The 21,207-nt window shown below is 40.2% G+C and overlaps 1 non-coding gene across 1 annotated transcript; it reads left to right on the top strand.

Moving 5' to 3' along the window:
* The first annotated feature begins 20,092 nt into the window (after positions 1–20,092).
* On the top strand, positions 20,093–20,184 carry trnar-ucu. Its single transcript is given in 2 exon segments — positions 20,093–20,129; positions 20,149–20,184. It is a non-coding gene; the product is annotated as a tRNA-Arg (tRNA).
* The last annotated feature ends 1,023 nt before the right edge of the window (positions 20,185–21,207 follow it).

Raw genomic sequence — 21,207 nt, 5'->3', positions numbered from 1 at the left:
GACCCACGATGAAGCACTAATGGTCCAGGATTCTGTAGAGAGAAGCCCTCTGTCTCTTCAAAATCTACAGTGCTAGGTGCATCTATCCCTTCATTACTGGCTGCACTCTCTGCCAAAATCTGAAAAACACGGAGGTTCAAAATCACTCACAAAAATAGGATACAAGCTTAGTTACCAACTGGATCAGTAATAATAATAAAAAAAAGAGAAATAAAACCAAAGCAACAATGCACATTAATTGCAACGATACACCACATGCTGAACATATAATAATTATGAATTGCAGAATTCTAACTTATTAATTATTAAAAAAAAAGTTTCAAAATTAATTCTTAAACATAAACAATGTTACACATTGTGCTCTTGCACAATACATACATACAATGGTTTCCAATTGAGACATGTAAGGCTTGCAAAGCAACACCTCCGTTAATGTGCAGCGCTCTAAACAAACACACGTGCAGTGCGATATGGAGGACTAAAAATGACAGAAGGAAAAATAAATAAATAAAAGTAGAAATAAATAAATAAATGCAGAAATATAGTGAAAATAAATACATTTTGGTAACATAAATGGTTATTTCTGTATTTTTACATGTATTTATTTACATGTATTTATTTACATAAATATATGTATTTATTTATGTATTTATACATTTATTTATATATTTATGTATTTATTTATTTCTGTATTTCCACATTTCTACATTTCTACATTTCTACATTTATTTATTTCTGTATTTCCACATTTCTACATTTATTTATTTCTGTATTTCCACATTTATTTTTCCCTGCGCCTGTATGCTAATTGAGTGGGGGGTGCCAACATCAGTCTGAAGAAGGATTGGTTAGCTGGGGGCCGTGTCGCTAACCAGACAGAAGCAAACAGTCCATCTATCCATCTCTGGACGCAGGCTACCTATGAATGCTGCAGCTAGTGTGTATGATTGTAATACAATCTATGGTAATGAGTCGGGGGTGCTTAAAGAGCAATGTGCAGGTTGAATTCATAACTGAATTAATACGTAATGTTGTCTGAAGAGGTCTTTTAAAAACACATAAGTAGAAATTGCTATGTTACACAAACCCTAAAGCAGAAATTTTGATGAAAGGGTGCCCATTTTTAAGCTAGGCTCTGAAGTAGCCTTTCCCGCTAGCAACGCGTCATATGACGTAGGCAGAGGCAAACAATAGGTTGTGCTCCCGCTTGCTTCTCACTCTACAGTGGTGAGAGAGAGCAAGATATATGGTAAATTTGGGTCTTTGGGTCTTTGGGGGCTTTCGGTCTGCCAGACCTCTTCCTGTCAGAGTTTCCCCCAGTTTCTAAGTGCCTTTTGATGGTGAAGAATACTGTACTCACTGACACCTTGACTTTCTTCGCAATTTCTCTTTAGGAAAGACCAACATTCTTAAGTGTTATGATGGTCTGTCTCTCTTCCATTGTTAATTGCCTTTTTCCTGCCATTTTATAGCAACACACTAATTTCTGCAGTACAAAAGTGTTCAAATAATGCTCACGAGGGTACGGTACCACAGTGTGTTCCAACAATACTTTTATACAAACAGAGGGGGTTGTAAGTAATTCAGACAAGTTGGAACACCTGTGGGAATTGGTAGCACCAACTTTCAAAGCTTGAAATTTCTCCATTGCTGCAGAACAGCTTTATGTTGTTTACCCATTTCTTGTTCCCTGAAAAAGGCCTTTTTGTAAAATACTGAAATGTACATTATTTTTCATTTTTGGGTAACCTTACTTTTTTTTAAACCTCACGCAGTTCACCACTTACCTTTTTACCATTTCAAGCTATTCATTGGACTTGAACTGCTAAAATTTCAATAAAAAACAAAAAAATTGGGGTGTTCTAAAACTTTTGACCAGTAGTGTGTGTGTGTATGTATATATGTGTGTGTGTGTGTGTGTATATATATATATATATGTATATACAGTGCCTTGCGAAAGTATTCGGCCCCCTTGAACGTTTCGACCTTTTGCCACATTTCAGGCCTCAAACATAAAGATATAAAACTGTAATTTTTTGTGAAGAATCAACAACAAGTGGGTCCCAATTATGAAGTGGAACGAAATTCATTGGCTATTTCAAACTTTTTTAACAAATAAAAAACTGAAAAAGTGGGCGTGCAAAATTATTCAGCCCCTTTACTTTCAGTGCAGCAAACTCTCTCCAGAAGTTCAGTGAGGATCTCTGAATGATCCAATGTTGACCTAAATGACTAATGATGATAAATAGAATCCAGCTGTGTGTAATCAAGTCTCCGTATAAATGCACCTGCTCTGTGATAATCTCAGAGGTCCGTTTAAAGCGCAGAGAGCATCATGAAGAACAAGGAACACACCAGGCAGGTCTGAGATACTGTTGTGGAGAAGTTTAAAGCCGGATTTGGATACAAAAAGATTTCCCAAGCTTTAAACATCCCAAGGAGCACTGTGCAAGCGATAATATTGAAATGGAAGGAGTATCAGACCACTACAAATCTACGAAGACCCGGCCGTCCCTCTAAACTTTCAGCTCATACAATGAGAAGACTGATCAGAGATGCAGCCAAGAGGCCCATGATCACTCTGGATGAAATGCAGAGATCTACAGCTGAGGTGGGAGACTCTGTCCATAGGACAACAATCAGTCGTATACTGCACAAATCTGGCCTTTATGGAAGAGTGGCAAGAAGAAAGCCATTTCTTAAAGATATCCATAAAAAGTGTTGTTTAAAGTTTGCCAAAAGACACCTGGGAGACACACCAAACATGTGGAAGAAGGTGCTGTGGTCAGATGAAACCAAAATCGAACTTTTTGGCAACAATGCAAAACGTTATGTTTGGCGTAAAAGCAACACAGCTCATCACCCTGAACACACCATCCCCACTGTCAAACATGGTGGTGGCAGCATCATGGTTTAGGCCTGCTTTTCTTCAGCAGGGACAGGGAAGATGGTTAAAATTGATGGGAAGATGGATGGAGCCAGTTACAGGACCATTCTGGAAGAAAACCTGATGGAGTCTGCAAAAGACCTGAGACTGGGACGGAGATTTGTCTTCCAACAAGACAATGATCCAAAACATAAAGCAAAATCTACAATGGAATGGTTCACAAATAAACATATCCAGGTGTTAGAATGGCCAAGTCAAAGTCCAGACCTGAATCCAATCGAGAATCTGTGGAAAGAACTGAAAACTGCTGTTCACAAACGCTCTCCATCCAACCTCACTGAGCTCGAGCTGTTTTGCAAGGAGGAATGGGCAAAAATGTCAGTCTCTCGATGTGCAAAACTGATAGAGACATACCCCAAGCGACTTACAGCTGTGATCGCAGCAAAAGGTGGCGCTACAAAGTATTAACTTAAGGGGGCTGAATAATTTTGCACGCCCAATATTTCAGTTTTTTATTTGTTTAAAAGGTTTGAAATATCCAATAAATTTCGTTCCACTTCATGATTGTGTCCCACTTGTTGTTGTTTCTTCACAAAAAAATACAGTTTTTATATCTTTATGTTTGAGGCCTGAAATGTGGCAAAAGGTCGAAAAGTTCAAGGGGGCCGAATACTTTCGCAAGGCACTGTATATAGTATATATATATAGTATGTATGTATGTATGTATGTATATATATATGTATATGTGTGTATATATGTACATATATGTGTATATATATGTATGTATATATTTATGTGTGTATATATATATATGTGTATATATATGTGTGTGTGTGTGTGTGTGTGTGTATATATATATGTATATGTACATACATACATACATACATACATACATACACACACACACAGCCCCTTTACAAGTCTCACAGCCTATGGAGAGAGAGAGAGGGGTGGGGGGATAAATCAGACCCTAAGAACTATGTGATGTTCGTGGCAATGTATACTAGACTTTCTTGAGGAACACTACATCTTAAGTAAAAGTCAGATTGTCTTCCTCCCAAAACACCGCACCACCAACCATCTATATACCCCTCACACTCTAATTAACAAACATGTACACCAGACAAATAATGGTAGATAAGATAAAATATATATTTACTTTTTTGTTGATTTCAAGAAAGCTTTCAACTATTTGGCAGAGGCTCCTTTTACAGACTTCTACACTGGGGTATAAGGGGCAAAATGTATGATCTGGTTAAATCAGTGTATTTGGAAAGTATGTGTGCTGTTAAAATTGGAGACAAACAAACTGAATTCTTCACCCAGAGAAGAGGTATTCGGCAGGGTTGCAATTTAAGTCCGACCTAATTTAATGTGCATATTAATGAGCTTGCTGTTGAGCTGGATCAATGTGCTGCTCATGGCCTCTCCCTCGATAGAGAGGTGAAGTCTCTGTTTTATGCTGATGACCATGTTCTACTGTCTCCTACTGAACACGGACTCCAACAACAGCTGGACATAAGCCGCATTTCGACTGCAGAACCCTTTCCCCGGAACTAGGAACATTTCGAGGAACTGGTTACATTCTTAATGTTAATAATCACATTCAACCACGAAGGTACAAACTCAGAACATCAAGAATCGCTTAGAAGTACACCAGCTTTAAATAAGCCGAACTACAAGTGCGTAAGTGCAAAATGTCAGTGCAACAAGTAAGTGCCATTTTAGCCTGCGGTGGAAGATGTGTAGACTTTCAGCTGTCAATGGGGAGCTCGTTCCACAATTTAGGAGCCAGGACAGCAAACAGTCGGAATTACGTTAAGTGATTGGATGTCCCTTGGGGAGCAGCAAGCAGATTGGCCGATGCAGAGGGGAGTGGATGGGCTGGGGTGTAAAGTTTAACCATGTTCTGGATGTAAGCTGGGCCTGTTCCTTTCCAGCATGATACGCAAGGACTAGTGTCTTGAAGCAGATGTGGGCAGCAACTGGAAACCAGTCAAGGGAGCGGAGGAGCGGTGTAGTGTGAGAGAATTTGGGAAGGCTGAAGACCAGTCAAGCTGCTGCATTCTGGATGAGCTGCAGAGGTCTGATGGCACTTGCAGGCAGACCAGCAAGGAGGGAGTTGCAGTAGCCTGGGCCACGTCTGGGGAAAAAAGGGGACACGCCAAATCTATAGATGAGCCGCAGCTGAGCCACGCCTGATTGAACCGTGCTTATAGTTAGGCTAGAGGAAGGTGTGAAAAAAATTAATACTTGGAACCAAGCAATCGGCCCGTTCCGAACAGGCATGCGATCGAAACGGGTCTAGTATTTTAAATGCCATGTTTACCTATGGCTGTACCAGTTCATCAAATAGAAAACAGTCTGGTCTTTGACATTATTTAATACACATTTAGCCAAAATTCTGCCAGACATATTTGACATCTTTGAAAACTTTGAGACATTGACAGAAAATTTACATTACTGCATGGGATTGGGATGGCACAGTGGATATGACACATCCTATTGGTATAGGAGATCTGGGTTGTACCCACTGTGATACAGTACATCAACCAATGTGTCCCTGAGGAAGACACTTAACCCTTGTGTTGTCCTTTGGGTCCCAGTGACCCGAAGGACAACACAAGGATTATGTACTTCCATTTACTTTGTTGAGAATTGCTCTCTAAACAAGGGTTAATACAGCACCTTAGTTCTTGTTTGTACAGCATTTTGGTCAGCTTAAACTGTGTTTAAATGTGTTCTAGAAATAAACTTTACTTACTTACTTTAAAAGAAACCGGTTTTAGAGAGTAATTCTCAACAAAGTAAACGGAAGCACATAATCCTTGTGTTGTCCTTCGGGTCAATGGGACCCGAAGGACAACACAAGGGTTAACCCATAGTGCTCTAGAGGCGTGCAACCTCTGGAGCAAAGTGCTGTAAATCCACAGTTGTGCATGTTGTGGTTAAAGTCATGGGATAAGTGTTTAGAGTTTTGAAAACTGTGTCAGGCAATGAAAAATGAACTAGAGATTGGTTTACATGAACTGCTGCTGTGCAGACTGTAGTTAGAGTTTTGCACATCTGTCTCCAGTTGTGCCCACTGTCGTGTAGGGATGGCTGAAGTGAAACCGATGTTCCGAAGCTTTGCCGAGATCCCGAAGCGCAGATGTTTCGAAACACTGATCCGAAGCGCGATTCAAAACACTGATGTCACGTGACTACGGCTAAATGAAACACCAGAGTGTTTCACTAGTGTTTCAACAGGTGGCATGAATCAGTGTGTGATTGAAAGGGTCGGGAACACACAATCGCACATCAGTATAAAAGTGAAGTGAACGCATTGTGACCTCGTGGGTTTTTGTGAGAGGAGTAAGATTTTGAGATAGCAGATATTTGGTAGTGACATTCATAGTGCGATTAGTTTAGTTATATTTAGGCTTACATTTACATTTACACATTGACTGATAGGCTAGAGACAGACAGAGTATACATAGTGACACATTAACATATTGATAGGTAGATACACATATAGATAGATCGATAGATAGATACATACACACACAGATATATATATATAGAGAGAGAGAGAGAGAGAGAGATATATTGATAGATAGAGATATATAGATAGATAGAGATATATTGATAGATAGAGATATATAGATAGATAGAGATATATTGATAGATAGAGATATATTGATAGATAGAGATATATAGATAGAGAGATAGAGAGATATAGATAGAGAGATATAGATATATATATATATATATATATATATATAGATAGAGATATATAGATAGATATAGATAGATAGATATGGAGGCTCCTCCACAGAAGAGATGCCGTACTTCTGTGGTGTGGGAGCATTTCCATTTGGAAACCCCAAATAAAGTGAGATGTATGTACTGTGATCGGCAGCTAGCCTTTTGCAACAATACATCATCCATGATGCGCCATTTGAGGAGCACTCATCCTGCCATTTTGCAGGGTGCAGAGGATGGTAGCATTCCCCCTGTACCTAGGCCTGCTACTGACACTGCTGGGCCATCTAAGCAAGGTATGCATTGTTTGAAATATAATTATTATTGAAATATAATAAACTGTTTGGACACTGTTTAGAAAGTCCATAGGCCTGTGTCAACCCAAGCCCTACAATGTCCCAATCACAACTGCCATTCATGTAAAAAAAATAACCAGTTTCACTGTGAATATAATATAATATGTTGTCAATATAATATATTTTGTGAATATACATTTTATAGGTCTACATTTGAGTACCCAATCTACAGCCAGTGAAGGCATCATTTTGGTTTTCCTAATTGTTGTAGTTCTACATTTCGTTTTATCTTTCTCTGCACACTGAGCATAATGTTCATAAACTGTTGTTTAGGAGGGCTTCCAAATAATAAACCAGTATACTTTTAATAGCTGTGCACTATGTGAAGCTGTATTTTATTTCAATGTATTTGTCTGAAAGTATGTTTTATCTTCTCTTTTAAAAGGCAGACAGAGGGAACTGGATGAGGCTCTACTAAACATGGTGGTGAAGGATCTGCAGCCCTTCACCATTGTGGAGGATGAGGGTTTCAGGGCCTTTGTGAACAAGCTTGATCCAAGCTATGTCCTCCCATCCCGGAAGGTGCTTAAAACAATGGTCAGCGAAAGGTACAACAACACCAAGGAGAAGACAATGGAGGACCTACAAAATGCCGAATTTGTTAGCCTTACAGCTGACATGTGGTCCTCCATTAATATGGACGGATATCTTGGTGTAACTTGCCATTACATAACACCAGAGGCAAAAATGGCAACTGTTGTACTGGGTGTAAGGAGGTTTTACCAAACTCACACAGCCCAGCATCTCATGGAGGCTAAAGCCTTGCTAATGGCTGAGTGGGGAATAACCTCCAAAGTTCAGTGCATGGTGACTGACAATGCATCCAACATGATCCTCAGCGCCCAGCTACTCCACCTTCGCCATGTCCCATGTTTTGCTCATAATTTAAATTTGATTGTGAAAAAGGCCCTAGATCAAACCCCAGTCATCAATGAAATACGCCAGAAAGCCAGAAAGATAGTGGGGTTGTTCAGATCCAGCTGCAAAGCCAAGGACAAGCTTGTGGAGATGCAGGGCTTGATGGCCAGACCAACTCTGAAACTGATCCAGGAGGTTGAGACGAGATGGAACAGCACATTCAACATGCTACAACGCTTGTATGAGCAACGTGAGCCAGTGGGTGCTGCACTTTCCAGTTTAAACAGTGATACTGCTCCCCTGACAAGTCTTGAGTATGACATTATTCAACAATCATTGTCACTACTGCAACCATTCAAACTTGCAACAACAGAGATGTCAGAGGAACAGAGAGTGTCTGCTTCAAAGCTTATACCACTGTACAGGATGTTGCAGCACAAGCTTGCACAGAAAAAAGGACAGGCAACACAGGAATCAACTGTACAATTAGGTAGGCCACAATGACCATACTACCCATGTAATTGGCCATAACTGTAATATTGTTGTCATTATTATACTTATTATGGTTTTCTCCTGTTTTGGCTCATAGGCTCACATCTGCAAGAAGGTCTACACTCCAGATGTGGAGGGTATGAGACCTTTAGGGCCTTGGCACTGGCTACACTGCTGGACCCAAGGTTCAAACATGTGGCATTTGGCAATCCTGCCAAAGCCCAGGAGGCTGAAAAGCACATCACACTGGAGTGTGCTTCGCTGATGCGTTCAAACACAACTCCTGGTGAGCAGTTTCAGTCTGTTATGTAATCTGATTCATGTAATGTATACTTCATATATGCCGTCAGTTTAGAATTTGTTACTAATTGCTGTTTTAATTTTCATTCAGAGCCACAAATGTCAACATCAGGCCCATCATCATCAACACCAGTAGAACCACAGGACAGTTTATGGGAACTGTTTGATGATCGCATCCGTGAAACCAAGACGATACACAATGCTACAGCCGATGCCACAGTGGAAGTGAAAAAATACCTCAACGATGCGTTTTTGCCCAGAACTCATGATCCCCTAACTTACTGGAAAGAGAGAGCAGTAATCTTTCCACATTTGTATGTCCTTGCTAAAAAATATCTTTGCATGCCAGCAACAAGTGTCCCTTGTGAGAGGATTTTTTCGAAGGCTGGAGAAATTATCTCTAAAAAAAGAAGTAGGCTAAGTCCTGCCACAGCAGAGAAATTAATATTTCTGAATAAAAATCTATAAAAGAGTGAGACATTGTGGCTTGATTTCTTTTATTCATATTCTTTTGTCATGACAAAAATAACATTATGCACAGTGAGGAGCCTACAGGTTGCAAGCTTCACATATTAGAAAAATACAATAATAAAAAAAATGGCTCGTTGTCAAGGTTGTTTCAGATCAACACCTGCATGTGACCACTAGGTGTCATTGTTGAGACGGGTGTCAGATTGTTTCGAAGCCTCGACACAATATGACACATTTGCTTCAACTGTTTCATTGTTTCAGGAAGCCTCGATCTGCCCACCACTACTGTCGTGTAGCCATAAAAAAAATGACTCCATATATCCATAGATAAACTGGTTGCTGAGTATCACTGAACCCACGGACGGAGTTTGCATGTTGTTCGAATCATGTGTGTTAACATGGACATGAATATTGCTGTTATGAGGCTTATCCTTTTTTTGATCACATTCGGGATATGATGTTTACATGGCACAAACGTTCCCTCATAGCTATGAGGGAACGTTTGTGCCATGACAGCGCATCCACCTCTCTCTCCCACAAAATGCTTCAGTAAAAATATTTTCATAATCTGGTCATCATGATATGATAAAAGTACGCTAGGAGCACAATACACAAAATATAAGATCAGCTGATTTCTGGCACAGTAAACTGCTTCAGCGAGTGGTTTTTGTGCATACTATGAAATAGAATAGCCAATGCCTGTGTTATTATATTTTCTGGGTCACATGATAGTGATATAACCAAAAGATCTATTTGTTTGGAAAACTAATACATAAAAAATATCTTTAAATATTTAGAATATTAAGAATCAATTAATTATACAGCAAAATTTGGCAGTGTTACAACTCTCCACGTTTCTTTTACTTGTACAGTACACTATAATTGTACATGTTATCTCAGTATTTGGTAATTCATCTGCTTTAACACCCTCTGAGGTGACAGTGTGGCCCATCACATGTAGTTGACACTGCTCACCTTGTACTGTATCTTTTCTTTGCTGGATTTTACATTAGCCTAGCTCTGGCCATCACTTTTTTTACTATCTAATCATGTTTTTTTTTTCTGACAATGCAGTGATTATCAAGTTGTCAGCGATTATGTGGACTCCTCGAGGAATTTCCCAGTATTGTGTTTCAATATGCATTCATTAAAGTGAATTGACTGGCAAAATAGTCAAAGGCAGTTAATAACAACACACAGACCAAAACTAAAACAGCCATTCCGCACCAGAATGGAAATTTCAAAGGAGATAATACTGGTTTTAGCATTGTTGTCAGAGAAGATAGTATTTCAACTTAGCATGTTTCCTTAGTATATGATGACATATTGTGGTGGTCATTTTTTGATTTAATACAATAAATATATTACATATTGTTCCTTAAGAGTCTTTCTTTCAGGTGCTGATCATTCATTTTTGGGGTATTTGAGACCTCCTTTATTATGTGAATAAATATCGTGAGTCAATTTCATTGTTTTAACAAGAAAATAAAGACAACCGTAACATCCAAAACCATACGAGAAACCACAGCAGAACGCCGTAACAGCTGTTACGGATCTCTGCACTCTGAAGTTGAGTGTTCGGACTTTGTTTAGCCAAGCATCAAGAGAGAGGTTACTGTACCGCCGTGATCTTACTGTACACTAGCCTCGTCATAGCCTACTTGGCCGCTTTTAATTGTCACCAAACCACGTAACATACACATGACATATCAAATAAAGTGATGATTCCTATTCTGTCAGTGACAGCCCGGAGCTAGCTACATTGTTAGCTACAGCGCTAACGTTGATGCTGACACACCTCCTCACTTGGCGGAGCCTCACATCAGATGCTGAAAACCAATTATTAAATACACAGCTGGCATCCTACCTTTCCATGCAATCCGATATAATCCATGGAAGATATAATCCATAGCAATGCACGTCATCTACTGTATCCACAACAATCCGTGTTTGAGCTATATTTCCTTCTTGCAGGTGTTCATGTCAAATCTCACACATCCATAAATCCATAAAAGCACTAAGCTAGTTATTGCTAACGTCCGTACAAAGTATGCTAACCTAAATGTTATCTCAGAATTAAAAAGTAGTAATCCAAGTCCAGCTTGTTGACTGTGCATCTTAAGCAGTTTGGTGGCCCTTAGTGTTAAACATTATATATTTATTGTTAAACAATAAATATACCTTTGTATTCAATTATAATTAAATTATCTTTATTGAGAAAATACTTCTTGTATTTTTTCATACTGTACTGCAAAGTTACTTATCTGTCATACTGTTAAACTGTGTTAGTGTTGCCACACTATCCTGATCATTATAGCAGTAAATAGTAACAAGCAAAGGTTTTCTATATAATTTAAAACAAATACCATGATGACTAGACCTTGGTTAGGTGTTCTTATAATGGATGCAAGTATGGTGAACAGCAAGCAAATATTGATTATATGTCAGTTACTGCCTTTTGCCTTTGCATGACTCCTTGTTTTTGGCACATGATCCAAAGGAAGAGTACAGGAACTGCCAAAAAAGGATCAAAGGTCAATTTTGAGCTCAAGATTTTTTGCATACAAACATTTCTTTATTATAGCAACTAGTTGTAAAATTTTGGGAGTTTTACCTATAATACTTTTGTCTGGACAAAACAGAAACTTTAAAGTAATTTTTCTCAGTTTCACACTAGCAAGTTAAGGTATTTTGCCTTTGCAGGGCAGAAATGTAGTGTGCAAGATGCATATTGGAATGATAAAGTATGTAATGTGTAGGTGAATGGCCAAAGTGGGGATGACCCCACTTATCAGCAGTTCAGGAGAGTGATGGCAGAGGGAAAGAAGCTGTTCTTGTGTCTGGTTGTTTGTGTGCAGGGATCTGTAGCGCCTGCCAGAGGGGAGGAGGCAGGAGGATGACAGCAGTGTAGAAGATGGCCAATAGCTCTTCTGGTAGGCCATGCTTCCGCAGTTGCCGTAGGAAGTACATCCTCTGCAGAGCCTTTTTAAGGATGTTGGACTCCCTCTTCAGGTCCTGGGAAATGACGGAGCCCAGAAACTTGAATGAGTCGACTTTGACACTAGGCTGTTGGATATTGTGAGGGGGAGCACTGGGGGGTCCTCCACGTCTGCTGCAGTCAGCGCGGGGAAGTTTTTCTGAGAGGCCTCTAGAGTAGCAAGAAGAAGCAAAGTTACAAGTCAAATTAAAACCCCTTATCAGCCAAGCTACGCATAATACTGATAGTCCATGAGCCAGGGCCCCAAATTTGGGCCATCGGTATCATCTGGGGGGACAAAGGCTCATAGTGATTTTTGGCAAGGTATACACCCCTAGTACTAGAAAAATCACGATAGCAGTGCAGGGGTGGTAGCGAATCACTTTTTTTCAGCTCATGAAGTTACTAACCCCCTAAGATAAATTCCGTTTTTGAAATCTGGTGTATACCTGTTTAGGCTCATGGTAGGGATATTGTCAATATTCTATAATATGGCGCTTGGTATCGTTGGAAAGGGGAGCTTTTAGGCTTTCATTTAAGCCCAGTACTGAATCTGTCTGTCAATCACAGAGGTCACATGACTTCTTTAAACCAGAAATAACACACATTTTTCTCCCACTTCGGCTAAACCGTGTGCTTTCTTTTATCCCTGGGGCATGACGGAACACCAGGGACACAAAACTCAACAACTTCAATACTCAAGGCACTCTGATGATTCAGAAAATGTACAATATACCCATACTATTTATATGTGAGAGCCTTAAATTAGACTTATGCAGCCGGCACAAGTCTTCAAAATAGAATTTAGCCAATAGAATGGACAAATAGAATACCCTATTAGTCCAGGGCCAAATGGCCTCTTTATTCATGTACAGTTGTAATAAAAAGTAATTGTTTCAATAGTGTTGTCAACATAACACTTGTAAGTGGTTTAACAAAATGCTTCTATCATGTATTTTAATATTCAGCCACTTTAAGTTAGAATGTCAGAAAGTAGCTCATGCATGTAATGATGGATTTTGACAGTTTGACAAGGTTTTGTCAGTTTTGTGAAAAGATCGTTGGTTCAGTTGACTGGTTATAACAACACTACCAACTATGCCATCTTCAATCAACTTCCAGTAAGTTCCAGGGGTATTAAATGTAAGTACAAAATACTTTTTCTCTTGTGCTTGTGAATTGATGGGGAATAGACAGAGGGACATTATACCTATAGTAGGGGTGGGCGATATATATCGTCTACGATAATATTGTCGTTGTTGTGTTAACGATGTGCAAATTGACATTATCGAGTATTTAAATTACTTAGAAGATAACACTTCAAAACACGCATTGGAACGCTACACATTCACTAATGTCAACAAAGATGGCGGCACACGATTGTGCAGCGGCTGCTAGCTCTCCTGTCGGTGTATTTTTATAAAAGTACAGCCACACTGACCTAATCAATAGGACTACGATACAACACAGCCGTTACAGGAGCCTTCCAGGCGGCTCATAACGTCCCGGAGGACCTAGCCAGAACGGACGCTCCGTGGATTGTTGTTGGCATCTAGCACGCTGAGCTAGCTATCGGCAGGATCGAGACAAGAACTCCGGCAAGACCAGAGGAGGAAGACTGCATTTTTTGTGCAGAATGAATGGAGTACTGACCGCAGGGTCGTTGCCCAGCACTGCTCACCTGACCTGGAAGCCCTGTTGGTAATATACAGGCCATTTCATTTACCACGAAAACAGCACGCCGCCGTCTACACAGCCCCCGATGCAAACGTTAGCACAAATTTGGCTCACCGCTAACCACAGTGAACAAACTGCAGCGCGATCACCTGGAGGGGATACATATTGTAGCAGGGGACTTTAACAAGGTGACCTTAAAGTCTGTGCTCCCCAGCTTTTTCCAGCATGTAGATTGTGTTACTAGAGGGAAGAACACACTAGACCATGTATACTCTAACATCAAGACAGCATACAGAACTGCTCCTCTCCCTCACCTGGGCCAGTCAGATCACATCCAACTACTCCTGATCCCAGCATACATCAGATCGCATCCAACTACTCCTGATCCAAGCATACATCAGATCACATCCAACTACTCCTGATCCAAGCATACATCAGATCACATCCAATTACTCCTGATACCAGCATGCAATAGAACTACTCCTGGTCCCAGCATACATCAGATCACATCCAACTACTCCTGATCCCAGCATGCAATAGAACTACTCCTGGTCCCAGCATACATCAGATCACATCCAACTACTCCAGATTCCAGCATGCATCATATCACATCCAACTACTCCTGGTCCCAGCATACATCAGATCACATACAACTACTCCTGATCCCAGCATGCATCAGATCACATCCAACTACTCCTGATCCCAGCATGCATCAGATCACATCCAACTACTCCTGATCCCAGCATGCAATAGATCACATCCAACTACTCCTGATCCCAGCATCCATCAGATCACATCCAACTACTCCTGAGCCCAGCATGCAATAGCTCACATCCAAGTAGTGTAGTTGGATGTGATCTGACTGGCCCAGGTGAGGGAGAGGAGCAGTTCTCTATGCTGTCTTGATGTTAGAGTATACATGGTCTAGTGTGTTCTTCCCTCTAGTAACACAATCTACATGCTGGAAAAAGCTGGGGAGTACAGACTTTAAGGTCACCTTGTTAAAGTCCCCTGCTACAATATGTATCCCCTCCAGGTGATCGCGCTGCAGTTTGTTCACTGTGGTTAGCGGTGAGCCAAATTTGTGCTAACGTTTGCATCGGGGGCTGTGTAGACGGCGGTGTGCTGTTTTCGTGGTAAATGAAATGGCCTGTATATTCAGGTGAGCAGTGCTGGGCAACGACCCTGCGGTCAGTACTCCATTCATTCTGCACAAAAAATGCAGTCTTCCTCCTCTGGTCTTGCCGGAGTTCTTGTCTTGATCCTGCCGGTAGCTAGCTCAGCGTGCTAGATGCCAACAACAATCCACGGCGTCCCGGTCTGGCTAGGTCCTCCGGAACGTTGGGCCGCCTGGAAGGCTCCTGTAACGGCTGTGTTGTATCGTAGTCCTATTGATTAGGTCAGTGTGGCTGTACTTGTATAAATATACACCGACAGGAGAGCTAGCAGCCGCTGCACAATCGTATCGCCGCCCATCTTTGTTGACATTAGTGAATGTGTAGCGTTCCAATGCATGTTTTGAAGTGTTATTTTCTAAGTAATTTAAATACTCGATAATGTCAATTTGCACATCGTTAACACAACAACACAATATTATAATTGAGCGATATATATCGCCCACCCTACTATAGGTATAATGTCCCTCTCTCTATTCCCCATCAATTCACAAGCACAAGAGAAAAAGTATTTTGTACTTACATTTAATACCCCTGGAACTCACTGGAAGTTGATTGAAGATGGCATAGTTGGTAGTGTTGTTATAACCAGTCAACTGAACCAACGATCTTTTCACAAAACTGACAAAACCTTGTCAAACTGTCAAAATCCATCATTACGTGCATGAGCTACTTTCTGACATTCTAACTTAAAGTGGCTGAATATCAAAATACATGATAGAAGCATTTTGTTAAACCACTTACAAGTGTTATGTTGACAACACTATTGAAACAATTACTTTTTATTACAACTGTACATGAATAAAGAGGCCATTTGGCCCTGGACTAATAGGGTATTCTATTTGTCCATTCTATTGGCTAAATTCTATTTTGAAGACTTGTGCCGGCTGCATAAGTCTAATTTAAGGCTCTCACATATAAATAGTATGGGTATATTGTACATTTTCTGAATCATCAGAGTGCCTTGAGTATTGAAGTTGTTGAGTTTTGTGTCCCTGGTGTTCCGTCATGGCCCAGGGATAAAAGAAAGCACACGGTTTAGGCGGAAATTGGGAGAAAATGTGTGTTATTTCTGGTTTAAAGAAGTCATGTGACCTCTGTGATTGACAGACAGATTCAGTACTGGGCTTAAATGAAAGCCTAAAAGCTCCCCTTTCCAACGATACCAAGCACCATATTATAGAATATTGACAATATCCCTACCATGAGCCTAAACAGGTATACACCAGATTTCAAAAACGGAATTTATCTTAGGGGGTTAGTAACTTCATGAGCTGAAAAAAAGTGATTCGCTACCACCACTGCACTGCTATTGTGATTTTTCTAGCACTAGGGGTGTATACCTTGCCAAAAATCACTATGAGCCTTTGTCCCCCCGATGATACCGATCAACCCCCCTGGCTCATGGACTATGATGTGAACAATAAAATAACACCTGCCTGTTATAACCCTGCAGATTGTCAGGTCCTGGAAGGCCTTTGTCTTTCTGCCCGGCAGGCTATACGGTTTTACAACGTCATTGGTTGAAAGGTTGTCAGAAAAAGTTGCTGTAAAACAAATATAGAAATACAAATTACACATGTAGAACAAAGTGGAGAGCTTGTACAATCTCATTTTGTAAGAGAAGTCAGTTCAGTTATAATGATATTTTAATTTATGCAATTATATAGTGTTATCTTAGGGCAGGGTAGGGCCACTTAATTACCATTTTGTTCCTCCTCTCCTGTTGAACTCCTGCAGCTCGATGACTGTTGAGCAGGGCGACAGCAACACGTCATCGACTGGAGCAGAGGAAGGTGACTGGGAGCTCCTTAAGAGCATGAGCAGCTCATCCATCTTTTCCTCAAATGTGCCCATCCGCTGTGCCATGCGGGTAATGGAGGTCCTCATGGCTATGGAATAATTAATGGTTTTAGTTGTTATACATTATAACAGTCACATGATATGCACCAGGTTGAATTTCAGTAGTTCCATGGTAGGAAATATGACTGTTTTCTTAAATGCATGCATAAATGTTAACTTACGCTCTGTCCTGAAATGCTTTCTTGCTTGTGGAATGGATTCATCTGAAATAAAAGACCATACAATTTGTACTGATTGCAAAAAGAATATATGAAGTGTAAATAATGTAGTCTGTACTTCAGGTCTTACCATGATTATCTAAATAAACGATGGATGTATTTAGACAACCAAGGAGGTGTAATCATTATGTTATGCTAGGTTAGCCCGCAGTTTTGTGAACAGAGCTTCTGTTAATACATCCATGGCTTTATCTCTCATCCACGTTACAGGCTTTACAGCATACAGCCCTCGGATGTATCGTAAGATAAGTGTTTAAACCTAAACCGACATCGGCTCTTAGGGACATGTAAGATATTACGTTAACGTTAGCTAGCTGGCTTTACAGCAGCCATCCCTCAGATGCATCCTAAGATAATACCATGGATGTATTAATAGAACACATGGTGAATTACAGCCTCCAATTTGGACGTGCATTCAGTGAGTCCGACTGAGTTCAGCTCGACTCGCTGACGCTGTATAATGCTGGCAACCATGTCGGAGCATTCTTTAAGTTGTTTACCAAAATCTCTCACCTTGTTGTCCAGGTTCCTTATGGTGGTTAAAACATCACCGAGGGAAGGTTCAGTCTCTGTGGCCAACTTTGATGTATCCTCCATACTAACGAACGGATCTTTTGTCTGTCCTGTTCATGTTAGCCAGGTGTGTGTACCGGTGTTGTAACACCGGTGTTGTAAACGGAAGTCAGGACAGGACTTGAATCGGTCACCTGAGAGCAGAGGCACTGTCTTCCCCTACTGGCGTGGGGGTGTAACGGTAGGATTTGTACACTGGACTGAGACACTTGTTAGAAATGAAACAAGTGAATTTTCTTAGTTGTGAAAATCGTTCTATTGATAGATTCTTGTTTTAAGTATTTTCACCTAATAAAAAAACGAAATCAAGCACAAAAGTATTGTTTTTAACAAAATTGTTATCAGCCTAAAAATAATTTTATTCTCTTGCTATGTTGTTTATCTTAGGCCTACTTCAATTTTTTAAGACCAATACTTTTTGCGTGAATCTAAATCAAGTGACTGCTAGGCTACTTCAAAAACTTAAATGGAGCTGGTAAAAATAAACATTTTCAAAACCGCACTCAGAACAACCAAAAACAACCAAACGGGAACGTTGTGTGGAGGTAACAATGCAACCACAGGAGAACGTTCCCGTTGGTTGGTTCCCCTAACGTTTAGGGAACGTTATAACCATGAGGAAACGTTCCCTAAACGTTAGTTTTTGGTTTGGTTCGAACTAGTTAGTGGGGTCTGATCATGTCGTTTTCTGAGGCACCGAATTCACAGTCTTTTGACTTTTGCCTGAGTTCAGTAACGTATTTCTCTATTGTGACAGACTCTGCCATAGGATGTGCCCAACACTGATGCAGAGGTGTATAGTCCAGGTGCCAGAAAGTAAAAATCCTGCCATGTTTTTGGATCTGCCTCTACATCTAGAACAGGTGTTTTCACTAACGAGCTCATCTACCTGGTAGAGGAGCTGGTTTAGTGATGGTTGGGACAGCTGCTGGACAGGATTTCTACTTTCTGGCACCTGGACTATACACCTCTGCGATGTCACTCGAATACTGTATTTGTCTTATGCTGGCAATAGGCTCGGAAAGCTGTTCTGGGAAGCACCGCGATCTATCACACGTTTTCTTCCTCTCAGAAGCTATTCAAAAAGTAGCCTACTTGCAACTACAATACTTAAATGCCAGCAGGGTTTAAACATGAACATAAAAAACAAACAGTTTAAAAATATTTTAGGAAGAAGGGTGTTGGTTTACAAAACTTACTAATTTGTGTCAGGCCAGCTGACAGTCTTGCCTGGGCCCGGGACGAGATCTTAGATGGGCCCCCCCCCTCGCGGCCAGATCTCTCCTTTTCCCTTGCTCTTCCTCTTCTCACATCTCTCACTGAAATTAAGTGTGTAATCAGTCTCTGATCCAACCTGCTCAGACTCTCCGACAGGGCAGCGAGCCCCCCCGCATCACTCTCTCTCTATCTCTCTCTCTTCTCTCTCACGGGTAGCCTGACTCTGTCCCTCCGTTGCGGGGCAGCGGGCCCCTCCCGCATCACTCTCTCTGTCACCTGACTGCAGCTGGATCTCTCTCTGTCTCATCCTTACTGATGGAGCTACCAAACTCAACTGTTTCTGTCAAAGTTAACGTGTTGTGTCAGGCTTTTATACGAGCTAATGGACGTTAACATTAGAGCTGGCCTGTTACGTTACGTTACAAGGCTCGTAAACGTTGGCTGCGCTGGTTCTTACCTTGCTCTACGTTGACAGTTCCAGCTTCACCGTCACCACCTTTTTTTAAATATTTGTTTAGAAAATCTCTAAGGCCTCTATTTTCTTCTTCTCTTTTCTTTCCTTTTCCGAGCTCCGGACTTGTGCTGACCGGACATTTTGAGCGTACTGAACTTCAAATCAAGTGACAATATCAAATTTTGATCAGTGGCCAAACCATTTTTATGTTGGGGGTGGGGGGGTTCTTGACCACCATTTCCAGGACAATTAGGAAGAAAACAAATAAAACGCTTTTATGTAATTCAAATATTATGCTACATATTTTTTTCCACAAATAGGCCTATTTAAAAAAAGATTTTTAATTCTTCCATAATTTAATGAGGGCCCAGTTCTGGGCCCCCCCCCCCTACTGTGGGCCCGGGACAACAGACCCGTTTGTCCCCCCCTATCGGCGGGCGTGATTTGTGTCACTGAATTGCTCAACACGGGGTATTCATGATCCACTACTGCCATCTTGTGGGCGGGGGTTTTCAATTTAAAAAAAAGAAAGAAAAAAAGGTAGTTGGTGGCTAACAAAGACTATAGCTACATGTATTCAGAGCACTCACATAAGAATGTAGAGCCGCTAACATTCTAAACTCTATATTACTCCCCATAGATTGCTCCCACGCATAAACATAACATTACGTGCCTGTCATTGGCCCATAGTTGTTTCCAGATTTCTTATCTAGAGTAACGGCATTGTCGTGTCAGTAGCGACAGAACACAACTCCACTATATAAAAATATCTTTTGACAATGATATCGAGAGGAGGTTTTTAATGTTTATAGAAAGAAATCCAACAGGTGGCTCCGTGGCGCAATGGATAGCGCATTGGACTTCTAGTCAAGCACTTGAGCAGTGATTCAAAGGTTGTGGGTTCGAGTCCCACCGGAGTCGCATTATTTTTTTTATTTTTTTTTTTCATTCGCGCTCCTTAAATTACAGAGATTTCGTGACACAAATAGTATGGTGCTGGTGTATGTTGGTTTTACATTAAATGCAGTCACCTAACTTGTTTATCCGAGTGGATCATGGTTCTCTTAGCTAACCGTTTTGCTCTCCTGCTTTCTTGTTATATTTTACTTTCAGCAAAAGTGTGACTTCAGATAACAAACAAGTCACATAGTATTGAGCATAAAAAATGACATGCTGAAATAAATACATAAAATTCATACTTAAATCAATGAATGAATATATGTTGGCAATTAAAATATGAAATATGGAAATAGAGAAACAGTAGTAGTAGTAGTACAATAGTTAATTGTTTAAGTATTCATTACAGCATATTCATGTTTTGTCAATTTTATTTATTTATTAAAATATATATTAAGTCATCTAATTGTTTAAGCTTTTATGTATGTATTTAAATGTGTTTTTGCTTATATAATTAAATAATAATTAATATTATTATATAATTATATTATATAAATAATTAATTCTAATTATATTATTTAATTATAAATATTGGTAATTAAAGTGATGGTTAAATTTCTCTAGCGTCTTTGAACCATCGAGCCAAACACTTTCAGAAGCTTTTTCACTCGGTCAATGATTGTAGCGTGAGTAGCGTTATCAGCTGAATAGCTTAGCGCGAGGGCTAATGGATCCGCAGTGTCTCTTAACATTACCCCACTAATAATGCCCGAAATGATTAACGCCTATTAGTAGTAGCAAATAGGTTATGCACTCATAAAACGATGGATTGGAAAGTTTGTAAGTACACCAGAAGTTTATGAACACTTGCCTGCTGGCTTCTGCTCTCTGCTGTTGTTGCTGCTCTAAGACGAGTGCTTAGGGATGTCTACAAATTACAACACCGAAAAGAGATGCAACAAAAATATTTTTTAATTTAACTTTTTTTTTAAAGTAAGTACTGTAGAATAACTAGCAGGAGACAAGTTATAATTGAGGTAAGTTTTG

Source organism: Perca fluviatilis, chromosome 1 (genome assembly GCF_010015445.1).
Source record: "Perca fluviatilis chromosome 1, GENO_Pfluv_1.0, whole genome shotgun sequence".
Taxonomy (NCBI): Eukaryota; Metazoa; Chordata; class Actinopteri; order Perciformes; family Percidae; genus Perca; species Perca fluviatilis.
The sequence above is the reverse complement of the archived record's forward strand: the minus strand, read 5'-3'. Positions and strand labels throughout refer to the sequence as shown.